The 8435-nt window shown below is 32.8% G+C and overlaps 1 pseudogene; it reads left to right on the forward strand.

Moving 5' to 3' along the window:
• The first annotated feature begins 5881 nt into the window (after nt 1–5881).
• Nucleotides 5882–7557, forward strand: LOC132314663 (F-box protein At2g39490-like; annotated as a pseudogene).
• Nucleotides 7558–8435: the final 878 nt, after the last annotated feature.

The raw sequence follows: 8435 nt of genomic DNA on the forward strand, positions 1-8435 counted from the left end.
AAATTTTTGGAAAGGTTACAAAAAGAAAATTACATGTTGGTTTGTGGTCCTCCTTATTTCTCTCTCCTCTTCGACTCAATTTTGGACAAATAGAAAAGGGGCACGGGCCCAAAGTTGTAAAAGTTCTATAAATATATGGCTGATTAGTGCATAAGCCCAAACAAGGCCCCAAAAATTCATTGGGTCTTTAGTTAGTTTAAACACAATATAGTAAAAATTTGAGTGTCTTAAGTCCAATAGCAATATAAACCATATAGTGTATTATATACTTTTATTTATATCATATACATAATATAAACCATATACTCTTTTACTTTTAGTATTACTTTTAATCTCGTCAAATTGAAAAACAATTCATAATCATACAGTCATACTTATCATTTTGTCAAACATCACATAGGCATTCTTATAAAGCTAACAACTACGGACTATGAGCTAACTATTCCTTTGGATTCATCAAATAAATTAGCAATATGTTTTGTCCAATGCACACTTGAAGAGATTAGATGTATATTACTCAATTAATGGATGAAATACATGTTAGAAAATTAAGGTAATATATGTTGCTAATTTAAGAAAAAAAGGCATATTAATTTTAATTTAAAACTATTCATTCCCGCTATACTATTAAACATTATAATCACATGTATATTAAATTTATCTACCAAACACACTTTAAAATAAAATACAACATTAATAAAATGAACTTGAAAATGGGGGCTAGTATTGAATATTACGTCTTTAATTCAAATTTCTGTGGATTCTCATCTTAGAATTGGGTTTTTGAATCTAATTGGGTCCAGCCCAATCTCTAATAAAAAAATAAATGATTTTGAGCCCACGATATAGATAGTCCATAGACTCCATACGCACCACACTACTTAGATGTGATATATTTTTCCCCCTTCCTGTGTTTTTTTATGAATGAAGCCCAATATAGACTAAGTCCATACCCATCACATTACTTACTTGTGATCTTTTATTTTCACCTCCCTATATATTAGATGATATACACAACTACTGTTCCTTTAAACTCCTCTAAAAGAATCTTTATATAATTAATCCATATTCAAAAACATACTTTATCGAATGTCCAATTCGATTAAATTATGCGTCCAATTCGATTAAATTATGCACTTTTGCATAAATCAAGCAATTAGGGCAAATAATTCTCTCCTCCAAATCTCAGCCAAATTACTCGTACTATGTTTGGCATTTTCCAGTTACGAGTTAAGAAAAATAAGAGAGGAACATTTTTTATTTATTTATTTTTTTGTGTGTATTCGTGATTAGAGAAAAAGAACGGGTAGCACCATAAATTTTTTTTTTTTTTTTTTGGGGGAGAAATACATACAAAATTGTGATTAGTCAGTCCAAACAAATTTAATGATCTAATGGTTGATATATGATAAGATATAGAACATAAATATAATGATATATAATTTTAATCGAATCGAATTATTAACAAATCAGATCAACCCAAACCATATTTGATTTGTTAAGTTAAGGAGTATTTGATCGAATTCGAATCAAAATTCGATCCATTAACAGGTCTAGTGATGAGCTTCTAACTAGGGGTGAGCAAATAATTTATGAATCTACGAATCCGATGGATCGAATAGGATTGCTACACCATGGATCGGTGACGGATTTAAAAAAATTGAATCTGTAGCTCACGGATCGAATCACGGATTGGGTTGTAAAAAATCCGATCCAATCCGATCGGTAAAATTTATATATATATATATTCAAAGAATATATAAGTTAATTTAATTAGTTGATTATCATTTAATGGACTTTAAAAATGTATTAGTTAATGGTCATTTAAATATATGAATTAATGGTCATAAAATGAAATTTTATCTATTGGGTTATGGTTAAAAAATAAATAATATTGGACTATTAAGGAAAAAACCCATATCCAATTAGATTCGATTAGTGAGATAACGAATCAGTGACCGATTCATATTTTTCTAATATGTTGAGAGCACATTGAATTAAAATTGATGTCTAATCCGATCAGTAGCCACCCCTACTTCTAAACTTCTCACTTTGGATAATTTCTAATTCACTCAAAAATAGATTTCAGAAAACAAATATAACCACACATAGTAACATGTTCCCACTATGGACCCACCCAAAACTCTTAGTGGGATCTACTCTATTTTTTGCTCAAAGCATGCTGAAAATAAGCTTGGATTCCAACGAAACATTGAAGTGAACCTAAGTTCATAACTTCATCCTTTGATCTTATACAGAAATCTATATTGTAAGAGCTCTATGTTTTTGTTTGGTTAGGTTACAGCATTAATCTTTAACCTGTTTTGGTACTTTTATGGTTGTCAACAGAGACGAGCCTTAGCCCTCATATTTGAACCATGAAGATGGACTTTAAAGTACCGAAGTCTTCTGTTTTTGAACCACTGAGACTGGTTAACAAGTTGCTAGCCAGTCTAGAGCCACGTGGTTGTGTGATCAATTCGTCAATTTGGCCGATCTTCTTTCCCTTAACAATGGCATATATATATATATATATATTCTAGGAAGAAATTCACACATCCACTTACTCTGAAGATTTAAAGCCTTCAATCTTTTACTTTCAAAGGGGATAAAGCATGATCACTTAGTCTTGACACCAAATTCTTTTTTGGCATCATCCTAATATCACAGTAAAGAATCTGTAAGGTTTGTTGGGAGGTTTTGGCAGGAGTTTCAATTGGTTATGCATTTAGGGTTCTTAAATCCTTTCAAAGGCATTGACTGAATAATCTATAGTCCCCCATAACACGTTTCTCATTTCTTCCTTCTTTAAGAATTGGAGATGATTCCAAGAATGGTATCTTTTAGTTCATTTAAAAAAATAAATAAAAAAAGTTTAACTGACTACAACAACTAAAAATTAATTAGTCATAAAATTATGAAAACTTGAAAAGTACTTAAGAATGTACTTTCGTAATGGAGAGATTAGTTGCCTGAATAACCTAATGAATTAGTGTCTTTCATTAATTTTAAAGGCAATGTTGGTGCATGCCAACAGTTGTTTGTTTATAGTATGCATTTTGAAACAAACAATTGTATGCATACCACCACATGCTTAATTCTCTCTTAAGATTCTCTCCTCTCTCTCCAAACACCCGCCCACCACTTTCAAGAGACATTTAAAATCCTTCTATTCCAGCACGTGATTAACACAGGTAATAACAAATTAAATATATATATATATATATATATATAATTTCTTAACGCATGTAGCCAACACTGATAAAAACAACATCGCTAGAATACATGGTATCGATGGGTATTAACTCATACCATTGAATATTAAGCTCAGATGGTTGGAAGGAGAGATTGGGTGTTTCAATATTATGAATAAAATATTGTGCTGATTGATTACCGTTATTTATAATAAACACAGAGCACCCTGCATATGTAGTGTGATTTGTTAACTAACACAAGTTAGAGCAACAATTAAGCTGCTACTTGCTAAAAAAACAAAACAATTAAGCTAGCATATTTTGACTAATTATGAGAGATCGAATTATGAATGACAAAATCATCCAAAGCTGACATATTTTGACTTTGTCTCCTTTTACCCATGAACTCTTATATACCGAAGGCATTCTCCATGGCTGTCTCAGAAACATGAGAGATCTAATTGTTAATGATGAAATCCTGTAAAGCTTTGGGGCAGTTTTGAGGGATGGGGTGACCATCTGGATGAATTGCACATTACTGAATTGTGTTTGACTTAGATTCTCTCTCTCCAAGCACCCGCCACTTTCACCCTACCCGAGACCCACCAACCGCTTACTGTTTAACCACATGGGTATTTATTTTATGAGTAATGATTGGAGAATCGAAAGGAATTACCGAATTAGTATTGAATTTGACGTGATTAGTCATTCTTATCACGTGTTAAATAATTATTTTTGAAAACTATTTAAGTAGATGAGGTGAACAAAAATACGTCAAATTCGATACTTATTTGGGGTTAATTCATCGGTTTCACTATCATTATTCTTATTTTATAAAAGTCTATTTAGTTAAACGAAAATCAATAGGGTCTTTTAGTCCATACCAGCTGTCTCAGAAAGCGCAACATGAGATATCGAATTGTTAATGATGAAATTGTGAAATATATTTTATAATTGGCTAATTTCGTTGTCAAAATAAGTCCGATCGAATTGTAATTTTTCGGTTCACAATTTCAACTTTGAAGAAGATCGGATGCAGATTTGAAGAAGTTCAAGTGTTCATGATTTATTACACTCTGGGATGATAAGAACAATACTTTAGAAAGGTATGTGAGTGAGTGAGAACACTTTAGGGAGTTTAAAAGGTTGAAGGAAACAGAGATTTCACTTCTGTCCATCGGGAACCGGTAGGAGAATCTTTGAACCGGTAGCAAACCTTGATCCACAACAGGTTTGTTCATTGCCAACCTTGAATCAGTACCACAGCTCGGAACCGATAGCCAAAGTGCGTCGGAAAGGTTTCTGACCTTCTTGAACCTGTACCAAGATTGAGAACCGGTACCAAGAGTCCTGACAACATTAGGACATTCTAAACTCTATATAAACCTTGTTATTCTTCTAGGTTTATTCATGACTTTAGAGAAAATCAATTCTATATTTTGAAAAAACCTTTTAGAGAGAGAAAATTCAGAAAATCAAATCTGATTGTTCTAAATTTATTTATTAGAGCATACGCATATATTCATGAGTGATTTAGTAGTGTTATTCTCTATCTCATTGGAAGTATAGTAATACTGAAGATTCAGAGATTCCGAATGAAAAACAAGATTTAATTCTTCTATATTGAGTTCAAATCTTGAAGAACAGAAGTAAAAGCGATCACACTTTGAAAGGGTTAGAGCATTCGAGGAGTGTTGTCTGATCTACCTGCTACTCTTCTCCAAATATCAAGTATAAGCCTGATGTCAAGTTGCTGTTGGACGGGGAGTTGCAAAGCCAGAAGATTGTCAGCAATTGGTATTTGGTAGAACGATAGGGTGTAAGCCAGAGTTAAAGTTTGGTGTACTTTGTTTCAAATATAGTGGATCGGTTTACTTTGGACTAAATAGTCCATGAGGTTTTTCCCATGCAAACAGTTGATGTATTTTATCAATTGGGGTTTCCTCGCTAAAAATCCTAGTGTAATCTCTCTAAACTTTTACTTGCTTTACTTTACATATATTTGTGATTGTGAATATTTAAATTAATCATATAATTTAATCAATCATAAATTGAGCAAGTTGACCTAATAATCAGATCTATGTCATTAAAGGAGTTAATCATAATTAAAATCAACTAACTGTTTTCGCACCCCGCGTAACTTTATTTTCACAATTTGGTATCAGAGCGGGATACTCGATATATAGAGTAGATCATATTTGTTGATTTTTGCATCATGTCTGAAAATTCATCTGTTGATGCTTTACCTCCTGTTTTTGATTCTGTCATAATCATGCAAATTGAGTGGAAACAATTGAGAATTAAAAATCAAAAAATTATACACAAATCTTTTGATGACACAACTTTTAAGATGTTTTCATAAAACTATCTTTTATATAGTTCTCTTCAAACCATTCTATATTTTCTGAAATCTTGAAAATTGTCACTTTTCTAAAAAACTCAAAACCAAATAGATTTTTGTGTAATTTTTTTGTTTTACAGTTTTTAGGTTTTAATTAGTTTTTTATGAATAAAAAAATGTTTTCAGAAAACTCAAACAAACAAGTCCTGTAACTTTTCTTATTTGTAACTTTTTTCATGCCCTTTTGGTTTTGAAGCTATGTTTTGTCATTCGTGATATTTTTTTTTCTAGTTTGATTCACTACTTATGGAATAACACTTTGGTTTTGAAGCAGAGATCAGATATGATGGAGAAGGAAAAGCTTGATTTTATCAGCAGCTTACCACAAGAAATTTTGCAACGAGTCTTTTCATTCCTCACTTTGAAAGAGGCAGTAAGAACTAGCAGTCTCTCAACTACATGGAAGAGCCTCTGGACACCATTTGTGGTAGACTTGGCCTTTGATTCAAATCAAAGAACCAATCACGAAGCTTGCAAAAAGCTAACGCAAGCCATGGCTATGTTCTTGGGATCTTGGAATGGTCCAGAGCTATGGAAGTTCAGTCTCGGCATCCCCGAGAGGGTGAACGATGATCTGATTTTCTCAGCCATCAAGGGAGCAGAGAAAGAGGTTCATATTGACTTCACTGGAAGAAACCAAATGACAAGCAATTTCAGTTTGGTATTCGAGCCAAGCATCGATGCATCCACCTTTTCTTCTCTCAGGACTCTGCATCTTAGATCAGTAAACCACCTAGCCAAGAACTTGGTTACAAATATTTTCTCCAACTGTCAGCTTCTTGAAAACTTGAAGCTTGACAAATGCAATGGACTACAAAGAATAAATATCAAAGCAAACCAGTGTCTCCAGAGCTTCACAATAGTTGACTGTCCAGACATGGAAAGTGTCACACTCTCTGCTTCTAATCTCAAGTCTTTTGGTACAGAGGAGTTCTTCCTCAAATTCATCTGAAAAACACTCCACATTTGGTCGATGTGATACTTGATTTGGGAGAAGGTTTGGGCCTCAACGAGTTTCATTGCGAGGATGTTCTAAATCTTCTAGACTCAATCAAGGACATTGAGAGTCTCACAATAAGTGGCTGGCTTCTTGAGGTACTTAGTTTAACAAAATCACTTTTTATCACTTTCCTTCACTTATTTCAAACATTATCATACTATATATAATATATGTATATCATTTCTAACAAAGAGTACTTACTATCTGTCATTTTCCAAAGTGGCTGTGTGCAGCAGGAGTGATTTATGAAAAACTTGAATTTAAATTCAACAAGTTAAAGGAGTTGTGGTGGATTGGTTCTTCAATGGACGGAGCAAAGAGAAATTCTCTGGCGTGCTTCTTAAACATATCACCTTTCTTGGAGAAGTTGATAGTCAATGTAAGTGTTTTTCCTCAAATTTCACACTCATGCAATGTTACGTTTTTCAATTTGTACATGTCTTAATGCATGTTTCCCTTTCTCTCTATAAACAAATATACAGGTTGACAAAAGTTGCATCTCTATCCCATGTCCATTTTTCAGCCAATTCTGGCATGAGCCTCACTTGTGGGTGGATTGTGAAACCAATTCTAAAGCATCACAGCTCAAACAACTAAAAATTGTTAAGTTGGCGGGTTTTACAAGCGAAGATGATCAATTCTTGTTAATAGATTTTTTACTCAAGAAGGCAGCTTATCTCGGGTCAATGATTGTAACTTCACCGGAGAATCAATCATGGCGCATTTTTAAGATCCCACAAAGTCATCTAAAGCAGACGGTGAGGTGCTATTCAAAACAAGTTGGGATTTCTTCTGCAAACAACGATTTCTTTTTTGGATTAACAGAAGTAGACAACAACAATTAAGGGCTTGTCTCTCTGCCAAAGGGTTTATGCTTGTAGTGTTTGGACTTCGTTAAATTTTGAATGTAGGAAAATTGTATTCCCACATGGGAAAAGAAATACAATGTTCTGTTTTGTGCATATTCAGCTTCACTTTTTTTTTCTTTGTCCTCAGTTTGATCTTTTGTCTAAAGATTGCGAGGTGGTTGTTGAATTAAGTCAATTAATATTATAATTATGGAAAATAGATCACAACTTGTACGGAAATTGCTTGGTAGGTGGTTGTTAAATTAAGTCAACTAATACTATAATGATGTAAAATAGATTAAACTTTGTACAAAATTGATTATATTATACATATACACGCCACTATCATCAACATATTTTTGGTTGACCTTGATAATATATTTATTATTGTAACAATCAATTAATCATATTTTCCTTGGTTTGTTCACGTTACATTCTTATCATAATTGTAACTTAAATAACAAGATAATTAGGATTGAATATGAACTACCCAGAATTTATCTATAACGATAGAGTACGAGCCACATCCATAGCAATTACTCTGCAATTTTTTGTCATTAAGTTGGTGGGGCTTCATAAGGCAAGAAAAGTGTGTGTGTGTATTTCTCCTAGTCTCCTAGAATAAGGCACTACACCAACCGAAAAGTCAAATGGTCGTTGAAAAATAATCTCAAATTTTATTTATTTTTGTCCTTGTAAATCAAGCCAATTGAGGAGGAAAATAGTTAATGGAATAATTAAACTTGGTACACACAAATAATGTGTGTATTTTTTTTAGAAGAGTAGAAGTGCAAAGTAGACTAAGAGTCATGTGAGTACGGATGTGTGGGCTCAACTTTGAATGTGTACCTTTCTTTAGCTAATGTTTTTCATTTATAGCACATCTTTGAATTTATGATGCACCTTTTGAAAAATGTAATTCGATTAATAAACCGCATTTAATGACCACCTTAGGCATAGTCTTCCTTCATTAAAGTAGTACCACTTTTTTC

Source organism: Cornus florida, unplaced genomic scaffold (assembly GCF_030987335.1).
Source record: "Cornus florida cultivar Cherokee Brave unplaced genomic scaffold, ASM3098733v1 CherokeeBrave_3.0.0_Hap2_Chr06, whole genome shotgun sequence".
Taxonomy (NCBI): Eukaryota; Viridiplantae; Streptophyta; class Magnoliopsida; order Cornales; family Cornaceae; genus Cornus; species Cornus florida.